The sequence below is a fragment of the Coloeus monedula genome (assembly GCF_965178545.1).
Source record: "Coloeus monedula genome assembly, chromosome: 2".
Classification (NCBI taxonomy): Eukaryota; Metazoa; Chordata; class Aves; order Passeriformes; family Corvidae; genus Coloeus; species Coloeus monedula.
Window position 1 is genome coordinate 118448363 of NC_138782.1, and position 21140 is coordinate 118469502.

A 21140-nucleotide genomic window follows, 5' to 3' on the forward strand; every position below is an offset into this window, starting at 1 on the left:
CTAAATCCTGGCCTCCAGTTGTGCCTCAACCCAACCCCAAAGGCAGAGTCATGATGGGGAATAAGCACTACAGCTCATGGAATAAACACTCAGGAGCTGCCAGAGCTTCCATCCTCCCCAGTCTCCTGAAGATCTGACACTTTGATGATGTTTGGCGTGGAACTGCTCCGAGGTGCCACCAAGCCAGGCAGGGACAGGCGGCTGTCTGCCATTAACGCTGCGCCCCGCTGCCTTCAATTAAAACGCTCCATTTCCAACGACACAGGGGGAGCTCCCTGTCTGCTTTAATTTTGTACCACACACTTTACACAGCACAGACTTCTCCAAAGACTGCTGGATTTCACGCAATCCCAGAATCATTAAGGCTTGAAAAGTTTTCCAAGATCATCAAGTCTAACCATCAACCAGCACCACCACGGTCACCACTAAACCATGTCCTCAAGTGTCACATCCACACATTTTTAGTGACTCCAGCACTGCCCTGAGCAGCTGTTGCAATGCTTGACAACCCTTTCCATGAATGTTTTTTTCCCCAATATTTAACCTTAACATCCCCTGGTGCAACTTGAGGCCATTTCCCTTGCACTGAAAAACATAACCTGGGAAACTTCACATAACAGAGGCAATTGTGTTGAGGATGGTGGGAATTGGATCAGCTGGAGGTGTTCACCTGGAGAAGGATCCGGTGAGACCTCAGAGCCCCTTTCAGAGCCTAAAGGGGCTCCAGGAGAGCTGGAGAGGGACTTGGGACAATGGATAGAGGGACAGGACACAGGGAATGGCTTCCCAGTGCCAGAGGACAGGGATAGATGGGATATTGGGAAGGAATTCCTGGCTGTGAGGGTGGTGAGGCTCTACACAGCTTGCCCAGAGAAGCTGCGGCTGTCCCTGGATCCCTGGAAGTGTCCAAGGCCGGGTTGGACAGGGCTTGGAGCAGCCTGGGATAGTGGGAGGTGTCCCTGCCCATGGCAGGGGGTTGAAATGAGATCTTTGAGGTCCCTTCCCACCCAAACCATTCCATGATTCTGTCACAAACACTGCAGTTTGCTCCTTCAGCCACATTTTTTTTCTGGAGTATGGCTGCAACAAGAAACAGATACACACAAAAGGCAATTCAAAGGCACTCAGCTGACCTAAATAATGGTAATTTCCCGGAAATTTCACTTAACTACGTGGGAGTTTGCAATACTTCAAGCAATCAACACACAGGGCTCCACAGATAAAAGCTGGGGGTTTTGCTTCCCTATCTGAGACATCTCAGAGAAGCACCAGCTGTGCAAAGAACCACCACAAGACTGAAAATCTCAGATCTCCTTTTGATTTTATGTAGCCTCTAGAAGGAGGCACTTCCAGCCTGCAGAAACCGTGAAGAAGCACTAAAGGGAATTAAACCAGTCCCTTGCTTCCACTGTCGCAGCCCCCAGAGTCCCACATCTTTAGAATGAAACATCCCAGCCAGGAAAGGTGCACGTGAACTTGAAAGCTCAGCATCTCTTACACTCCTGGATTCATAAAAAAGGACATTTTGCTCAGAAAAGGAAACTGAAATGGGAATTTCATAGTAACAGCAGACAGAAGCAAAATATCTATTTCATTACACTTTTACGTATTAGCCTCAACTGTGTCTGGTTCTGCCAACACGACATGTTTGACATGCCTCAAATAGGAATACCTAAGAGATTTCAATATTTGTCTTGGATTCCTCCTAAAAAAAAAACCAAACAAAACAAACAAAACAGTTTTTGTAAAGTCTAAAGTTGTAGCCACGGGATGAAGAAATACAGCTGGTATCACCTAAGGCAACCTACTGCTTTCAAACTTCTTTGCTCACCAAAAGAAAACAGCCTCATTCTCTCTTCCATAAAATATTAAACCATGTGGGACTGCATTTCGTAAATGATTTAAGGGATTCAAACCACATAAATTGAGAAAAACACAGCCAACTTATCTCTCTTTTGGTGCAGATTTCCACCAGCGCTGCTTCCCCAGCCACCCTGAGCCACCCCGTGACCAGAAGTTGGAGTTAAAGCCTTTTGCTGAAACAGTTTGGATTTCCCATGTTTTCATTTCATCTTAAGGCCTGGACACATTGGCAGAGGAGGGAATTCGGCATGATGACACCAATGTTTGAGGATAAAGACCAATCAGAGAAAGGTCCTGTGTTGTGACAGGCAATAACACAGCAAAAATAAGAGTTTTGAGGCTCCAGACAGGACTACAGAGAAAGCCTCTCACAAAGAAAGACAAGGCAACACTTTTATAGTCAAGTCAGACAAGAAAAATTAGAAAAGGGACAAACCTGCCATGGGAAGACCAATTGTTATCAGCAAATTTAATGCCAGTATTAGTGTGAACAGAGATGGCCCCAAGAACACAGTCCATGGGCTGTGTGCCTCACCTGGAAGGGCTCAGTTCCCACACAGAGAGGTGACACAAGGAGAAACAAGAGGTTAAATGACAGGGACAAGGACTAAACCCAGGAGCTGTGCCCGTAATAGTGAGTTAAACCAAGCCAGATTGGATCCAAACAGTCCAATGTAAGGATCAGGAAATGGCAGGGGCTGGGGAATGTCCCAAAAGGGAGCTGGGACCAAGCTGTCCTGATTTTGGAGCTGGAAGTTTAACAGTGGGATTGTGTCCAGGCTGTGCCAGGTGGGCTGAGGCCAGGGGACAGGGCAGGAATGCCACAGCCTGACTGACAGTGACATCCCAGAGCCAGAGCTGCTCCCTGACAGACTCCAGGGTAGTGCCATGGAGGAGACAATGAGCAGCTAAATATTTCCGTGTGGGAAAATCCTCCAAAACATGGAAAATCCTCCAAATACACACTGGTTGTTTTGAGCCCCTGCTCATGGAAAACTGAACACGAATACAAATGAAGTCCTCAAAAGACAGAATACGAAGTTGTTTCACATCTTCCCCTGAGGGCAGCAATTGCTCTCCATGGGATCAGACAGACTCCATGGACTGCCTGTCACACTCTGGTCCCACCACAAGAAGAAAGAGCCCTCACTGCAAAGGTCCTGCCAACAGGCCACCATCAGTGACTGAAACACTTTGTACTGTAAAAGATCTGAGAAATCTCTTTCTTTGAGCACTTCTGGAGACACTTCAAGCTCTCTCTACACTGCGTATTCCAGCATCACCTTGAGACACCTCAGCTCCAAGGGAAGAAGTTTGGGCTTCTAGTGAGGCCAAAAAAACCTGCTGGCTCAAAAAAAGAAATAAAAGAAATAAATGAAGCCAGTGCTTTTCTTCTTTCCCAAATCACTCTAAAACCAACACAAGACTGAAGAAGTGCTAAGAACCAGCACAATGTCCATCCCTTACCAGTACAGGAGACCAAAGGGGCCTTACAGCAGAGCTGGAAAAGGACTTTCTGCAAGGGCATGGAGTGACAGGACAAGGGGGAAAGGCTTTGGGCTGGGAGAGGGTAGATTTCGATGGCATATTGGGAAGGAATTCCTGGCTGTGAGGGTGGTGAGGCCCTGGCACAGGTTGCCCAGAGAAGCTGTGGCTGCCCCATGATCCCTGGAAGTGTCCAAGGCCAGGCTGGATAGGGCTTGGAAAACCTGGGACAGTGGAAGGTGGAATGGGATGATCTTTAATGTCCCTTCCACCCCAAACCAGTTTGGGATTTTATGATTATCCACTGTGCTGAATTCAATGCCAAGACAGTAATTCCTGATGCCAATCAGAGCCATCCATATCCAAATATCAGGCACGTAAGATCCAAGCTTTTGAAACAGTCACCACATTTAAACTTGGCAATTTGTTCCAATTAAAATGCAGTACTGTAATTCAAGTGGAAAGGATGATACTCAAGGTAAAATAGACAAGGTCTAATGTTAAGAGGGGCTTTTACAGAGAGAAATTATATTTCATCTGTGCTTGAGAGGAGTGGCAGGTCCCTCTCTCCTGCTCACACTTTTCCAACACCATCTGCTCGAGTTCAGCTCAGTGCAAGTGTTCCTCTCCTTGCAGGAATTGGAGAAGGAACAAGATTTAAAAGTCAATACCTACAAAAAGAACAGCAGCTTGAGATGAGGAAATTGCCTTAAATTTCATTTTTCCCAAGTACCTGCAAAAGCAGCAGCTCTCCCCTTCGCTAAAGATCTCAGCATTTGTTTTTCTTCTTTATCTCTGTTTTTTATTGATTTTACAAGGAAAATCAGCACCAGAGCTTTTGCCAGGAAGGATGAATTATGTGTGTGGATTTGAGAGGTTTAAAGCAGACTTGCCCTGAAATCTGAGAATCAAATCCTACGCAAGATTTTTCAGCCTTTACTACGTCCACAAGGAAGAAGCATTTTCCATAGGAAAACAGATCCATGAGCTGCCCAAGCTTTCATCTGGACTCTCTTTAAAACCTTCACATTCATAGAAATGTTGTTTTCCTTGTAGATTTCAGAAAGAATAAAAACAAAAAACTGAAATTTCCTACAAGCATCCAGGGAGCTTTTCTTCTTTACTACTTCACTGTGCTAGAAAAAAACACTGCTTGCTTTATAATAGAATTCAAATTAAAACTGCTCTGCCAGACTCAAGGCATTTTATTTCACAAGGAAGGCAGATTTTCCTTGCTGATGGGGTGGATTTGCTGTGCACAACACACAAGCCCACAGTCAGTGACACAAGCACTTGGGGCCCAGCCACAACAGAAATGGGGAATAAATCAAAGGAAATCAGAATCCCCTTGAAAACAGCAAAAATTCCTGGGTCCTACCCCAGCTCTGACTTCACTCAGTGAAAATGACTCTATTTTAACTAAAAGGGTATTAATCCAAGTCAATTAGTCCAACCATACTCCACCTCTATTTGCAGAAGTGACCTTCTTTCCAATTACCTTAATTTTAACTCTGGAAGTAAATTAAGACAAACCTTCAGGCAAATTTCATTCAGAGCAAGAACTAAATTTCATAAACTTCAAACAATTGAACCTGAGAAGCTGAATTCCAATTAATTTGCCTGTGTATCCATATGCAGATGGAGCCATGAACCTCCCAGCAATTCCTCCCAGCACCCTCAGCCCAACTTTCTGCTCCCAGACCGAAGTGTGATGCTGCTCTTCCTGTCAATAATCATTTTTCCACCTCCCAGATGGCTGAATTTCCAGAGCTTTGATTGTAGAGTTGTCTGGAGCTTCCAGATCCTGGAAATGGGAAGCATTACATGATGCTTAAGGCCATTAAATGTGTGTTGAGTGCTGGAGCCCGGAGCCATCCATCAAACGTCGAGATAAAAACCTCTAACAAAAGATTTCCAGAGGAGGCTTCTGTTAAAATAAAGTAAAAATGGGAGGCTGGGGAGTTTGAAAATATTAAGGAATAACAAATCTGTTTTCCAAGTTCGTTTTACGGTGTTGACTCTGCTAAGTGAAAAGAGCTGCTTAAAGAGAGTGAATGGAATCAATCACAGCAGTTCAGGGAAAACACAGCCCAGAGGTGGGGGGGAATAACTCACCCGGCTTCAGAAATGCCAGTTTGCTCAAAAAGAAGAAAAGGCCACTGGGGCAGGCAGACAGCAAAGAGATCTGACCCTAGGAACGGATTTCCACCCGATTTTCAAAGCGAGGGATAGCTAAACATCAGCTGAAGTTCCTGAGACACAGCTCGCCAGTCAAACCCAGCCCCAAAAAAGGCTTACGATGAGACAAACAACTGAACAAGAGGGAGAGATAGGAAAATCCCTCCTCTGAAGTGCTGTAATTAAGGAATATGTAAGGAAACAAATAACGACAAGCTTGCTTTGTTGATCTCCTCTGCTCCAGGAGCAGAAGAGCCCCAGAGTGAAGAGCAGCTAAAAAAGGAACATGCGCTGATGGCTCCCGGTATTTGGAGAGAGAGGAAGTATCTGCCAATGGTACACAAGGCTGTGCTTCAAATGACAGCAGCACAATTTCACAGATGTAATTTTGAGCTTTCTTCAGGTGATGAAGTGCTACTGGAACATCAAGAAGCCCCTTAAGAGAGGGAGTAGGAGCCCCATTTGTCAGCAATAAAACCACAGGATGACACACGCCGGAGAAGCAGTTTGGTTCCCGGTCCAGGGATGCAGCTCAGCAACTTCCCTGGATGCTCATCCCACTCCACTCAACCATAGCCATGAGGGTCGTTAAGGCTCAGAGCTGCACATAACCAGAGCTCAGGGTCACAGAAACAAGCTCTGCTCACACAGTTGCTATATTTGCCTTCTTTTCCAGGTCTCCCTCACAGCCACTTGTCTTCAGAGAAGCTGTGGCTGCCCCTGGGTCCCTGGAAGTGTCCAAGGCCAGGCTGGATGGGGCTTCGAGCAACCTGGGATAGTGGAAGGTGTCCCTGCCCATGGCAGGGGGTGGGAATGGATGGGCTTTAAGGTCCCTTCCAACCCAAACCATTCCATGTTTCTCTGATTCCCCCACCTGGGGTTGCTGGGCATGAACAATCAAGTTGCCCCAGGAGACACCTGAGCTGCCACAGGTGGCACATGGGAAAGAGGAAGGGAAAACCCAACCCTTCCAAAACAGCCAGGGAAGCAAAACTGATTTCCAAATATCAGGCAACATTTCCTGACATTTCTCAGGAGCTCTTTAGCCAGAAAGGTAACTAGAAAACCTCCCCAGGCTGAGAGCAGCACTGGGAATGCCTCTCTTGGACACCATTCCCAAAGGACACAGCAGGAAACGTGCTGCCATAAGCTCAGATCTCAGTATCTGCGAAAACAGCAAATGATTATCAAGGTGCTCAGATGGGCTCATCTCAGTTCTTAATCACAGTTGTTGGTTAAGTCATCACTCACTCCGAGATTTTCCATTCCCCCCCAAGCCCAAAGCACAGGGAGGCAGTGGTGGATCTGGTCCCAGCTCCTGCTGTACTCACTCACCACATCCCAGTCTCTGGTAAGGAGGGAAGTGCATGCACCTTGGTCAGATTTATTGTTTTTAAAACCACCACTGACACATTTGGCAGAATTCAGAACTCTCATCTGGGAAGATGAAACTTGCTATGTTTGACGTGGGAGTCAGACATCCCTTCTCCCATAATGGAGCTCACACTGACAAACACGGACACAAATCTTCGGGAAGTCACAACTCCCCCCACCCTCAGTGGGAACAAGGACTATTAATTTCAATTTGGAGCATCAAACCCCTCAAGCCAAAAGCACCAGCCAGAGAATAACCACATTTTGCTGTGTGCTCTGCGATTTATGACCTGGAGTTTCAAGAGGGGGAGAGGAGTTCTCGTGCTGTGTTTCATTTTTCTGGCTTTAAAACCTCAGCCAATAACAACAGAATGTCACTAAGAACCAGCTCCCTTCCCAAAGGAGCAGCAAACGGTGGGACAGACCCCAGCTCCTTCTCCCACAGCATTATTCCATGTGAAGGGCAAACAGGAGCAAGGGTTTAAGTGCTAAAGCAAACAGAGCCAGCTTTAACACACAGGTTGATGAAAGGGGCCGTACACAGCTGTTCTTGAAGTAATTTCTTTGTAGTCTTCATTCCCACAGATAATTATGAGCTTAGAGGTTCTAAGACTTCAAATTATAGTTTGTGCTTTCTTCAAGTAAAAAAAATTAAATAAATAAATTTAAAGCTCATATGCTTTTTAAGTCAAGATTAATGAATCTTCACAAAAATAATAGAAATGGCCACAGTTACCTGAGGGATAGACTTGGGGGAGCTCAGATGTGCTTCTGATTTTGGAGAAAGGCTGAACCTCAACCTGGGTAGGACCTGTAATTTAATTTATAAATTGTTGGGGTAATATTATTGCCTTGAAGACTACATACATACAAGACTTCCTTTAAAACTAAATTTGAGAAATATTGATTTTTAAGAGGCTTTCACAGAGCACTGTTAGCAATAAAAATAGCATTTGGAAGAACAGAGCTGGAAGTTTTAACTCTCCAAATGCTGTGAGTGGGACTTGGGGGAACCCAAGTCCAGGGAATGAAGGAATTCATCTGATATTTCACATCCACCTGGAAATAAGAAATGACAGTGCATGGGCCAGCAGGCCTTTCTGGAGTGACTGTCATTTAATAAATTATGGCAGTGTTTTAAAAAGAGATACAAAAAAAAAACAAGACCAAAAGTATTTTAAGAAGAGAGAGACAAAAAAATAAAAAAGAAAAAAAAGACATTTCCTTCTATTCCAAGGGCATAGACCAAAAAAAGAGGCACAAGCAAGAACATAACACGAGACACAAGTAAGTTTGTGGAGGAAAGGAACAGGCTTATTGTCTGGAGAATACACTATATTTCGCACAGCAATTGTATGGGGAGAAGGAGTAGGGGGAAGAGAGTATCAAAATCAAAACAAGTCACAAGGCATCAACAATCCCTTGATGACAGCAGAGCAGTTTTTGTTGGCACGGCTTGCGACAGCTGGAGGAATAATTGCGATGCTGAGCGAGGATGCCGAGAATATTTCGCTTCAGAGTCTCAGATGAAAGATGTTATCCACAAGCACTTTGCAAATGTTAATTAAACCCACACAGCCCCTTTTGGCAGATCAAGAAGTATTTATCCATATTTTGCAGAGAGGGGAATGAATATCTCAGGCACTTTTAACTTAAGGTAAAGCTGCTCTTTGTACTTAGGAAGTGCCCCACAGATACACCATTAAAAACACAAATTAACCTTCCCAGTCCAGCAACCCTCCAGAGGGCACAGCCAGGATGGAGCTGATCCCTCTCACTTCTCTCTGACTACTGCCCCAACAGAAGCCTTGACTCTGCAGAAAAACCAAACTCTGAGGTGACTACGGGCACTACAAATGAGCTTTAAAACATGAGTTGGAAAAGAAAAACAAAACCCAACTGCTCTTCCTTTGGTTTTCCTCTTCCAAGGTGACAGCCTTTCCTGGGCTTAAAATCGTGGAATACCCTGAGATGCAAGGGATTCCTAAGGATCATCCAGTCCAGCTCCTGGTCCTGCACAGACACCCCAACAATCCCACCCTGAGAGCGTTGTCCAAACCCTCCTGGAGCCCTGGCAGCTTTGGGAATGTCACCATTCCCTGGGGAGCCCGTTCAGTGGCCCAGCAGCCACTGGGGGAAGAACCCTTCCCTGATATCCAACCTAAACCTGACACAGCTCCAGCCTTTCCCTGGGTCCTGTCTCTGCTCAGAGGGAGCAGAGATCAGAGCTGTCTCTCAGGAAGAAGCTGCAGGCCCTCATGAGTCTCCCCTCAGCCTCCTCCTCTCCAGGCTGGACAAACACAGTGACCTCAGCCACTCCTTGTACTCTTACCATTCCAAACAGGCTTCCTATTCCAGATATTCACATAAAACACCAGTCTCCAACAGGATAAAAAAGTAATCATGTCAATTTAACCCAAAGCACTGAGTTAAAGCAGGCAGAAGCAGTGGAAATAAAAAGGAGCTGTGAAATCATTACCAAAAAAGACAAAAGAGGCACAAAGTATTTGGGGCACCTACACTGGCAGGGCAGGAGTACCACTGTGTCCGGGAAAAAAGAGCTTTTCCTCAAAAGAAAACCACTCCATTATTTGTTAAATTGACATGGAACATTTGGTATTTAAGAGGGCAAGGGTCAGTTTGTTGGATCTATAAAAGAGTAGCTGAGAACATCTGCAAGGTCAGGAAGAAAATGCATAAACACACATGTGAACTAAAACACCAAAATACACAGTGGTGGCCGATGCCTGTGATCTTACCATGAAAATAAGCATATTTGGAGTTCCTTCCTGTTCAAAAAAAAACCCCAAACCCCTGAAGCAGCTGATTTAGTATATATTTCAGTTGGAAATACATTTAATGCTGCAGTTGGAAAGGAAACCTAAGAGTAAGTGGAGCACGTTCAAAGACTGTTCCGGATCCCTATCCAGCAGAAACGCTGTGGGACAGTGCCCCTCCTGCAGAGCTCACATACCCAAAGGCAGACAGTGATTACTCACACAGTTTAACAATGTTTTTACAGATCTATAGTTTATATTCCATTTATGCTTACAGTGTTTTTACAGATCTATAGTTTATATTCCATTAATGTTTACAGTGTAACCCACAGGGCACAGCACCGGCTTCACCACCATGTGCCCATCAAGCCTGGAGACTGTCCAGGGCTGCAAAGCTGCATTCAGACCAAGCACAGGAGCTGAAAAGCTTTCCCTAGGCTAATCCAGTGCCTCAAATGGCTTTCCTGGGAGCTTGCATGGCCACAGGAATTTTCCATAGGAGCTGGAAGGGATGGCTTGTAAAACCAGGCTGACACATGCCACAGCACAAGGGGCCACCAGTGTTAACTCAGCTTTGTCACACAGGTGCCACCGTCTTCTCTTTGCTAATCCAAGGTACAGGAAGCTCCAAAGACCCAGGAAAACCTGAAACCTCCCCAGGGAAGCAGGCAGCTGGTTGTGCAATTCCAGCGTTACCTGTGCTGTTGCAATCTGGCACAGCCAGGAGACAAACCTGGGGTAGAGGCAGCAGATGTTTGCTGCTGCATTTATTTACCCCCTCTGCGACCCTTTCCAGGCTTGCTCCACCCAGCCCCACCAGCCAGATCCAGCTCCTGCTCTTCCCATGCAGAGGTATCAGGAAAAGGTTCTTCCCCCAGAGGGTCATGGGGCACTTGAACAGGCTCCCCAGGGAATGGTGATGTTCCCGAGGCTGCCAGAGCTCCAGGAGCGTTTGGACAATGCTCTCAGGGATGCACGGGGTGGGATTGTTGGGGTGTCTGCGCAGGGCCAGGGGTTGAACTCGATGATCCTTATGAATCCCTTTCAACCCAGGATATTCTGTTTCTATGATTCTTTGCCACCCAGCTCAGAGCTGCTTCTCCAATGTGCTCACTCAGGACCGTGGTACTACAGGAATTAAAATAATGTTTTAGTGTAGTTTTCAGTGATCAAGTCAAAGTATTTTGGCTCATAATTCCATTTTTGCCCTTGGCTTCTGGTTATATTAAAACTGCACACAGTGAGGTAGATATTGAGACATTATTAAAGGTGCTTTGCATCCCGAGCAATTCCCACAGAAATCTATTTGCAGTCCACTTCATCTTGATGACAAGCTTGGAATTAGGGCAGTTCCAGCTGGGAACTGTTCCTGTGTTTTAACACACACTGCAATGCAAGGCAGCTGCACTGACCTTTCCTGGCTGTTGGTCTGGGGGTTCTCCCACAAACATTTGCAGGGTTTGGGCTGGTTCTAGATCTGCTGCCACTCTGCCACGTGAGCAGCCCTGCTCCAAACTCCAAGGAGAGGTGTGAGGCTCAGCACTCGAGGCTGCAGGAGGAGCAGAGCTAGCCTGGGTCTCCAGGCAAGGGGCAGGGGCCAGGTCTTGTTATTCCACGCTTTCCGATAAGACACCCAGCACATTTTTGGCCTTCCCACACAAATCCATATTTGTATGGCTGCCAGCTCTTTATCACTTCCCTTTTTGCTTTTTTGGTTGGTTGTTTTCAACTTCGCCCAAGGTTACATTCAGCAATGGCTGCTCCCTCAAAATACAGCATTAAACCCACTATCACATTAACATCTGGAAATCGCATTTAAATCCTTCTTGAAAGTGCATGTTTTGCAAAAGAAAGCCCCAACTGAGCAGAAAGCAGCAAATTTTTGCCCCATGTCCCTCTGCAGGTGAAGCAGTTTGCAAAGGCCACCTTGCAGCTGTTGTCATGACCTTCAAGAGATCAATATCCCCACCTGTGCTCGCCCTCTCCTGGGGGAGCACACACCACACACAAAACAAGCATTACTCGGTAGCCTGGAATTTGACACTGGGTATAAACAAGCTCAAAACCTCCTACATCAAGTACAACCTGCTGCAGGTCACCAACTCAAAGCCCCCTCTGAAATGCTGTTGAACTAATTCCCTTTTTTTCCCACCCAAACTATTGTTTGGAATCTGCACATCTCTGACTAAAAGCCACTTTGTAACTCTCAGTCACTGCTTGTGGCCTTTTATAATTTTCCTTTCGGGGATCAACACTGTCCTCAAAGTCAAAGGTTGGGGTTTTTTCACCACCACGGCATCATCTGTATTTTTATTTACAGACTCAGACATCATCTGTAATTAATACTTTCAGTAACCCCTCTGCTGGCCCTTCACCTCTGTTATCACCCTGCAGCTGCTCAAGGATGCCTGACAGGGCCCCTTTTTGCAGCTCCCATGTCCAGCAAATATTCCAGCCAAACAGCAGACTATTCCAGATTATCCCTCATGAGATTTAATGACTCTGGAAAGATCCCCAGGGAAGTAGTGTTTGTTGCCAACGAGCTCCATTAAGTATCCAACAACATCCAGCAAAAAACAGCAAAACATCAGGGTTTTAATTATTTTTCAAGTTGGCTGTAGCACTCAGAACACCACAGAGCATGTGCCACACGAACGGCCTGCCCACAATTCTCTGCATTCTTTTGGGGGCTGTCAGCAAAGGCAGCTACTTCCAGGAGGAGTAACTTTACTCAGGATAACCAAGCAGTAGGAAAACGCTGCTTTTTGCCCCACACATCACTTGCCAACAGGGAGAGAGCAGAATGACTGGAAACACCTTTCAGACAGTGACACGCTACTGGCATGAGCAGCTTCATTTAGGATGTGGTTTTTCACTGTTGCTCAGCTGATCTCATGGCCTGGTGCTGCTGAAAAGAGGAATCTCCTCCCCAGCTTCCAGTGAGCTGAATCAGGGAGTTAGGCTGGAAGAAAACTGTCTGGACTGAGAGGGAAGGAACTGGATCTCTATCAGTGCAAAAAGATCACTGGGAGCACCAGGCTGGGAGCAACACCTTTCCTTGCAGCAGCAGCTTGACATGAGATCAGTTCAGCTACAATGCACAGCCACACTCTAAATTTAGAGAGCTTTCTAACTCTAAAGCTGTATCCCACGTCCATTATTCCTCTCCAGCACAAGAATGAGCCATGCTATTATAAATGCTTTTATACCATCGTTGTGCTCTCCACCCTAGAGGAGCACACATCAATTGTGGATAAAGTGGTTCAACTTTGGAAGGTAGACAAAAACTGAGACAACGCTAATGGTGGTGAAAGACAGGTTGCCTGGGGAGGGAAATGATCAGAGATTTATGAGGAAAGGGGGGAAAAAAAACCCTACAGATAATTTACCTGTGCTTGGGTCACTGCTCATTAGTGCTCTGAAGAGAATCACTTCACAAGTTATAAATTAGGCTGCTCTTGGCTTACTCCCTTATTATCCAGCTCAGGCAGTAGCCAGGAGCCTTTCACACGCACCGGATAATGGGAACACTTACTCTGAATAAAATGAACAGAGGCAAGGAAAAAACAGGGGCCTTCATTTGAGCAGGAAAAACCATCAGGAGACGCAGCAGTGGCATTGGGTTTCACCAGTCATTTCTCTGTCGCTCTGCATTTTCTCCTTCTCCAGAGAAGGGAAAACCTCTCCGAAAACAAACTTGGGCTGTGCAGATGTGGTTGTTCTCTCCTGTTGATATTTCCATCTACCCCCTGTTGATTTGGGACTTCCAACAGACTTTTTAAAAGCTTTGCCATTCAGGCTGAGTGCCACTCTAAGAAGTTTCTGGAGAGACTGTTCAATGCAGACATGTAAAAACTTTCAGTTTTGGCTATTAGGCAAAGCTCACTGTTCAACAGCAAGCAGTCAATTTCTGTCTCAATTTTCTTTTTCCTTTTGTAATCATGGCTTGAAAAAAATGCAGCTGTAACACACTTCTTTAAATATTCTTTTTTTTTTTTACTGTATAGAAATAAAATCCAGCAGACAGTAACATACCAGTGATACCTATCAGAGCTGGCAAGGGCAAGATCACTCTTTTCCCACACACCTTCTAATCTCCTGCTTACATCACTGATAAAATAAACTCATTATTAAAAAGTGCTTTAGCCTAAAGGTTAAAGGTTGACAAAATCCACAACTTTGGAACAACAAAACCCAACTTTGACCAGAAAGGCCGAAACAGCCAATTCAGCCCAAATATTTTGGCAATTTTCCCTCCTTTTCATGCTAAAGCCCCAAAAGGATGAGCTGTGCAGCTGCAGCCCCGCCACCAGAAGCAGCCTGACACTTGGCCTTGCTCTTAGGATTCCATCTCAGAGGCAAAAGCACATGGAAACAAAGACACACTTGGCCGGTGAACCCAAGAGGATCTGTATAAATTAGCTCCCTGGAGACCTGACAAAGGCTCCCTTCCCTCCTCAAAGGCATCAGCTCTGGGATGCCTCACGGTGAGCACTCCAGCTGGAATTAAAAGGACTCTAAATCTGTCCACAGGGAAAGGCAACAGCTGGATCAGCAGGATGAAGCAGAGTCCAGGCAGCCCCACACAGGAGACAGGAGGGAAGAGGGAAGAAGTGCATCCTCCTTTACTTAGGGGCAGTTTCAGTGCAGCACTGCAATCCCCTTCTAATCCTCTGAACCTAAATCTCTCTAAAAATGCTTTCACACCCTAGAGCTCATGTCTTGTAAGGTCCATTCTGTCCAGAGAGCAGCCACCACTGGTTACTCATAGAAAGGGCTGAGGCACTATGCCACAACTCCAATCTCATTCCTGATCCAGCCCCACTTCCAAGATCTTCCCCCTCTCTTTTCAACAGTGTAAACACTAATATGCAAAACAATAATCTGACTCTTCATAAATTACTAACAAATATTCAAGTCCTGCTTCCCCAGGGCACACCCAAGGTTGCCAGAGTTCAAAGAAAGTTAGGACAATGCTCTCAGGCACAGGGTAGGATTGTTGGGATGTCTGTGCAGGGGCAGGAGTTGGACTGGATGATCTTTGTAAATCCCTTCCAACTCAGGAGATTCTTTAAGTCTCTCGTAGGATTTTCTGCAGCATTACCTAATGCAGGTCCAGGCTAAAGGCTGCTCTCAGGGGCAGAAGTGAAACCTCTTCTGCCCAGGAGCCTCCCCAGCAAGGTAAAGCTGCCCCCATTGCTCACTACTCTGTACCAAGAAGAATTCCTCTTCTAAAATTTTAAGCATCATCTTCACAGCAAGATGCCCATGACTTCCACATCAGCCTTTCTGCTGCCTGTGGGAGGCACAGATCTTGGCTTGCTTCTAGCTCCTGAGTCACTCGGGAGCTGGGAACAGAAGGAGTAAGTATCCTTCAGTCATCAGCATCACCAGCTAAAAACACCCAGAGAGCAGCAGGTCTGAGAGCCACCGAGTGCAGGAAGCACGTGACAAAAACATCTCCAGCAGTGAAAAATTTAATAACCTTGTTATTAATTCTTAGCAAATAACAACACTGATTCCCACTCTTCCTTTGATTTGCAACAGGAGGAGGAAGAAATAAAGTTGTTTAAACAGGAACAGCTGTTGCATCAATGCCGGTAGAATGGAGTCTCCAGCGCCCTGTTCTCAGGAGAGCCACTGCTGTCTGAGGAAGAGCTCCGCCTTTTCAAGAGGACTTCAGAAACTCAAACACCAACCTTCAGCTACATTTTCATCCTAATCAGAAGTCAATTATCCTGCTGAGTGACAACAGAACAATTCACAAAGTAAATCCTTTTCATATCGGGGCCCTCTGTGATGGAGCTGCAATGGGATCCTCCTTACTCATACAAAAGCAAGGAGGATTTCATTTGTGCTGCCCACAATTATTCCCAAGGGCCTCCCTCTGAACTGCCAGGTGAACTTCCAGTATAGCAAAAGCTTCACCTGACAATGGGAGCTAATGCACTTTTACCCACAGCAGAAGTTCCCAAGTTGTTGTTATCAAGTCTGAGGAGATCTAGAAAGCATTTACACCCCGCTGTCTCCAGAGTTCACTCACAGAATCAAACTTGTGCTACTGCCATTGTTTTTCACTTCCCAATCATTGCTACAGTAACGCAAGCCTCCTGGAGAGCCATTTCTTAACAACTTTGAAATAGTTTTATTATACTAAATAATTACTGCAACATTTTTGTATCACAAAGAAGTTTTCATCTGTTCTCAGGCTTTGTACCTTGCAGGGTTCTCATCCCAGCACCGTTCCCTTCCCAGGTGTCCAAGGTCAGATACACTGAATTTAGTTCCAGAGAGGGCTCTCAGTATCTGCTGTTGGATAAATGAAGCCACAAGTTCACAGAATGGGTTGGGTTGGAAAGGACCTTAAAGCTCATCCCACTCCACGGGATGGCTGAGCTTTGTTATTTAACAATGAAAAAAACAACAAGACCAATACAAGAATCATGGAATCGTTAAGGTTGGAAAGGACCTCAGAAAATCACAAAATCCAGCCATCAACCCAGCACCGTCACCATGTTCACCACTACACCAGGTCCTCAAGTGCCACATCCACACATTTTTTAACATTTCCAGAGATGGTGATTCCACCACTGTCCTGGGCAGCCTGTTCCAATGCTTGACAACCCTTTCCATGAAGAATTTTCTCCTAATATCCAACCTTAACCTCCCCTGGCACAACTTGAGGCCATTTCCTCTCATCCTGTCACTCATTTCCTTGGAGAAGGACTGACTCCACCTCCCTACAACCTCCTGTCAGGGAGTTCTACGGAGCAAGAAGAGAGCTGGAGAGTTGCAGGCCTGCACTAACACACCACGGAGGATCTCACAGCAACCTGATGGTTTTCACCTCACTTGAGCTCTTTCCCTCTAATCCCCCATGTGATCCAAGAAGAACTGTAAGCAGGAAAGAAATAAACACACAAACAGTGACTTATTCTCCCCAAATCCAAAGCAGCTCCTGGCGGGAAGGGAGGAGAACACAACCCAAGCTGACATTCCAGGCTCAGCAAGCAGAAGCACTCCAGCACATACTGCTGGCTTTGTGATGTGCCACAAAGGCAGCCTGTTCCAGCTCCCCCATTACACATTGTCCCACACAGCCTCTGCTCCCAGTTTCAATGGCTGCATTAAATGGAAAAGTTCCCTGGATGATGGCACAGAGCTGGATTCTCCGAGTTCCATTTCCCCAGCGTGGCTGGATCACAGCAGGGATCCCGGCGAGGTCTCCAAACCTTCCCTTGTCCCAAGCTAATCCAGGAGGTTTCCCCTGGATGGAGTCTCTCATCACAAGAGATTTACTTGGGCAGAGCAAAATTCCACCACACAACTCAGCATTTTACAGGCCCTTTCCACACTGGCTGTATTATTCAGGCAATGTACTAAAAAAAAGGTAACATAAAAATAAATAGATGCAGTGTACCAGTGCTGTCCAGGAAGAGCTGACCCCTCGTTCAGGGAGATCAATGTCTGCTGCATTTACACCCTCTAAGGCCAAAAATAATGCTGGAACCACCAGGAGAAACAGCCAATTACGCTGTTTTTATCTCAAGCAGATTAAAAATTACTCTAAATTTACTATCTTACTAAACTACAGCTGAAATTATTACAGTAGGCTGGCTGTGGGCTGGCAGGCTCGCTGTGTGCAACTTCACATATGCAAGAGTAAAAAGAAGAATGAGAAAGAACCATAAATACAAATTTATAAATTTATAAAACATATATATATGAAGGCAAGGAAATACTAAAAAACCTCCAAGCTTCACCAACAAGCAGGGGCTGGGACACCCTGAGGAGTGACAGGCTCAAAATCAACCTATAGTTTCTGGATGTATTTCTCTCCCTCTCCTCCTCCTCGTGCCATAGGTGTCCCCTGTCCAGGGGGACTCCCCAGCTGGGTTCAGGACTGGGTGAGGCATAGGTGACATGTCTTGGCAGGCCAGGTGAGTCTGTGGGGAGCTGGTGTTTTATTGACAAATCTGTGCAATTAACTGATTGTGGTGCACAAACTGGCTGCTTTGGGAGAGAACTGCTGCAAGGACTAGGTCCTTTGGCTTCTCTGTGCAGAACAGAAGCCACCAGTGGAGCACAGACGGACCCTGGGAGTTCTCTGGGTTTAAAGGCAGGAAGGAAGCACTGGGGAAGGCAGCAGAGATAAAAGAAGAAAAGCAGGGGGGTGAAAATAGCAGTGGAGGTGTGGAAGATAAACCTCAACACAGGGAAAAACTGCTCTGGATGGGCCATGGAGCCGTGATTCAGCGCTGAGGAAAACATCCAAGTGTTCCTTAGCTGAACAGAGGCCCAAGTTTCCCGGGCTGCCCACAGGGCAGGGCTTTAATCACCCCTGTGGGAGCCCTGACTCACCTTAGGGCAGCACAAAAGCCACAGATCTGAGTCAGGGTAGATAGACAAAACCACAGACTTGTCACAGCCCCAGGCATGTCAGTCTGCAGCCCTTCACTGCAGCCCTGCTGTTAACACTTCAATCACGTCATATTCCAGTTCTACTTTCTGGAAGCCACTAATAAAATAAATATCATTCGTGCAAAGCAGAGGGGATGGAGAGCCAGGCCTTGCCCTTGCAGAACCAGAACCTGTTTGATGACACCGATTTATATTTATCTAAATAAGACCAATTCTCTATTTTGATATCATTTCTTATCCAACGGAGAGGGGGAGAAGGTTTAACAACCAGAATGTTTCTTGTCCTCATTTAGAAGATGCAGCAGACACCAGCAGCCATTTAGTTTCACAAAATTGCTGCAGGGTACAAAGATACATCCCATATCCTGGCTGACAGCTTTAGCACAAAGCCACACAACCTTGCCAGGGCTCCTTGTTAACAATGTATTGTTCTAGTGACTCAGTGCACTGAAATGCTATCAGGTTTATTCATAGCTTTTCTGATGGAGTTTTTAGATTAGACACATAAACCTCTGCTTTTAAAAATAAATAAATAAAAGGCTGTGGCTTATTATTACAAGGAGCATCAAAATTCCTGGTTTCTTTTCTATGGCTAAACATACAGAGAGCTGCAGCAAAAGAGTATGACCTCAGAAACCCAAAGGTTCTTTCAATCTTCTAGGAAGAACATTCAAGAGCAGAAAAAATGACCAAAAATTGGAATATAGTGAATATAGTGAAGATGGTCAAAACCATGAAGCATCTCTGTAAGGACCATTGAACCAATTAGGACATTTTAGTCTGGAAAAGAGGCCTCTGACAGGGGACACAGAAGGGATTTCCAGAGTTTTACCAGTGTGGAATTGGCAAATGGCAATTCCCCAAACAGGAGCTTATTCCAGCTGGCAGTAGGTGCAGTTACCAAAAGGAAGTGGTTCATCACACAGAGTTAAACTTTGAAATGCCAGGACGGAGGCTGAAAGCACACAGAGGTTCAACCAAGAGTTAAATAAGCTGATGGGAGATGAAGGACATTCTGTCCTTCTGGTCACAGCTGGAGACAGGGCAGACCTGTGGCCTCCCACAGCTCAGGTGTTTACCATGTTCTGAGTTTTTAAGAAGCAGACAAAAGTCTACAGCATCTCCTGAGGAGAACAGCAGCAAGAAGCAGGAATTCCACCCCCTCACTTCCCAGAGCTGCTCGGGAGGACTGCAGCAGGTACAGGCAGCACAAATCCTCCCTGCCAGACCAAAGTGCTCTCCCCCAGCTCTTCCTCATTGCAGCTGTGAGCAAAGAGCACACGAGCCTGTGTGGAGCACAGGAAGCATCAGACCCACGCTCGTGCTCATGTGGATGGTGCCACATCCTCACAGGAAGGGACCTGCAACACAAACTCCTGCAGAACTTGGCTTTGCTGCCACACCAGGAAGCCTCAGAAGGTGTTTGAGTCTCCTGAAAATATTTTTAGATTCCAGGCCCAACCCAGTAATTTAGATATTTAGTGTCATGGAGAGAGTCTTGCATAAGAATGACTTGTTAAGGAGTCCCTTGAAACAGGTTGTTTTCCCATTCTGCTCCATGGCGATTGCAGACTGTTTGCAGCATCTTCTCTATAGCAGCTCCCTGCCAAGAACAGCCCTTCCCTCAGCTATCTCCTACTGGCCTAAATTCATACTTCTTGCTTTAATCACAATCTTCCACCCTAAAAAGGACTCCGAACCTGAAATCCTTGTCTCCTACATTCATTCCTCCAGCCACCAGGCCCAATAACCCAGAAGAGCTTCTGAAGGTCAGTGCTGAACCTGCTGCACACCACAGCAGTGTAATAAATGTTGCACGGGCCAAATGATGTCCTGGGGGAAGCCTGTGCAGCCCGTGGCCTTGTGCAGACTGCACAGCTGTCAGCCTGAGACTTCCTACATATCCTTAAGATATGCAAAGAGAAGGAGAATTCAATGGTATTGACTGATTCCAGCTCCTGAAGTCAGCAGATCTGGCTCAGAGCACACACTGGGATTAGAGCTGTCGATGAGGACCTTGGCACAATGGCACCGTTGGTCAATAACGGCATCGTTTGTCCTTCACGTGACCTCGATGCTACTCCCACTTTTGTTATTCACTGTTGAATTTTTCACTGGAGCCCTGTTCCAGCTGAGGGGAGTCCCTGCTGTGTTTGGCAGGGCACAAAAGCGGGGTAGGAAGATTTCCTGGATCCAGAAGTACAACAAGAAATGCTGTAATACACAGGAACAGACATCTGAGCCCAGGACATCCTGCATGTACTGGCTGGATATAAGAGAAGTAAGGAAGCCACAAATAAGTTTGCCTCTCTTCCCTTCTTTCCCAGGAGCACAGGAATTCTCTGCCCTGCTCCCTGGATATATCCACACCAACCTGATGACACAACCCAGTCTCTAAATGTATTACTTCACCCTTGACTTTTGTTAAAGAACACTTTCAGGATTCATCATCCCATGTTATCCTCAGAGAATCACCTGCTAAGGCTGTCACAGTAAACTCAATTGCTGCAGCTCCCACACTCACCGGCATTTTACACCCAGTGCTAGAGCATCCTCTTGCCTTTCAGACACCTGTATCAGGCAATTCCCAATTTCAGTCTGGCTGCACCACATGGGCCAAGACATTCCAATTAATCAGTATTTACTAGCTCAAGTATTTACTCCCTCACAGTAGAGAGTTCTAAGATGTTTGCAGACACTTCATAAAGCACACACTCGTTATTACAGCCCATTAACACGCATGCAAGATATTTTAATGTGTAAAAATTCCCCATGAAATAAGGATTTTCAGGGCAAAACTGCCATCCTTACCATGAGCTGGATAATGCTTTCCAGCGCTTTTTTCCTGCTCTTTTCTGCCTACCAGTCAAGCCAAGCCTCATTTGGCTGATTTCACAGCACTCCTTTATGAGTAACCCCAGCATGTGCCACGGCAGCCCCCTCATCCACCCTCCTCACTCAGTTCCAACACCTCCAACAAGACTGGAATAGCATTATGGAGCATTTCCACTCCTGACCCTGCAGCCTCCTCTGCTCTGCAGC

At 46.0% G+C, this 21140-nt stretch overlaps 1 protein-coding gene across 4 annotated transcripts in view; it reads right to left on the bottom strand.

The window, feature by feature from the left end:
- EXTL3 (exostosin like glycosyltransferase 3) overlaps positions 1 to 21140 on the bottom strand; it is a 112003-nt gene that overhangs the window by 69167 nt on the left and 21696 nt on the right. The window lies entirely within an intron of this gene.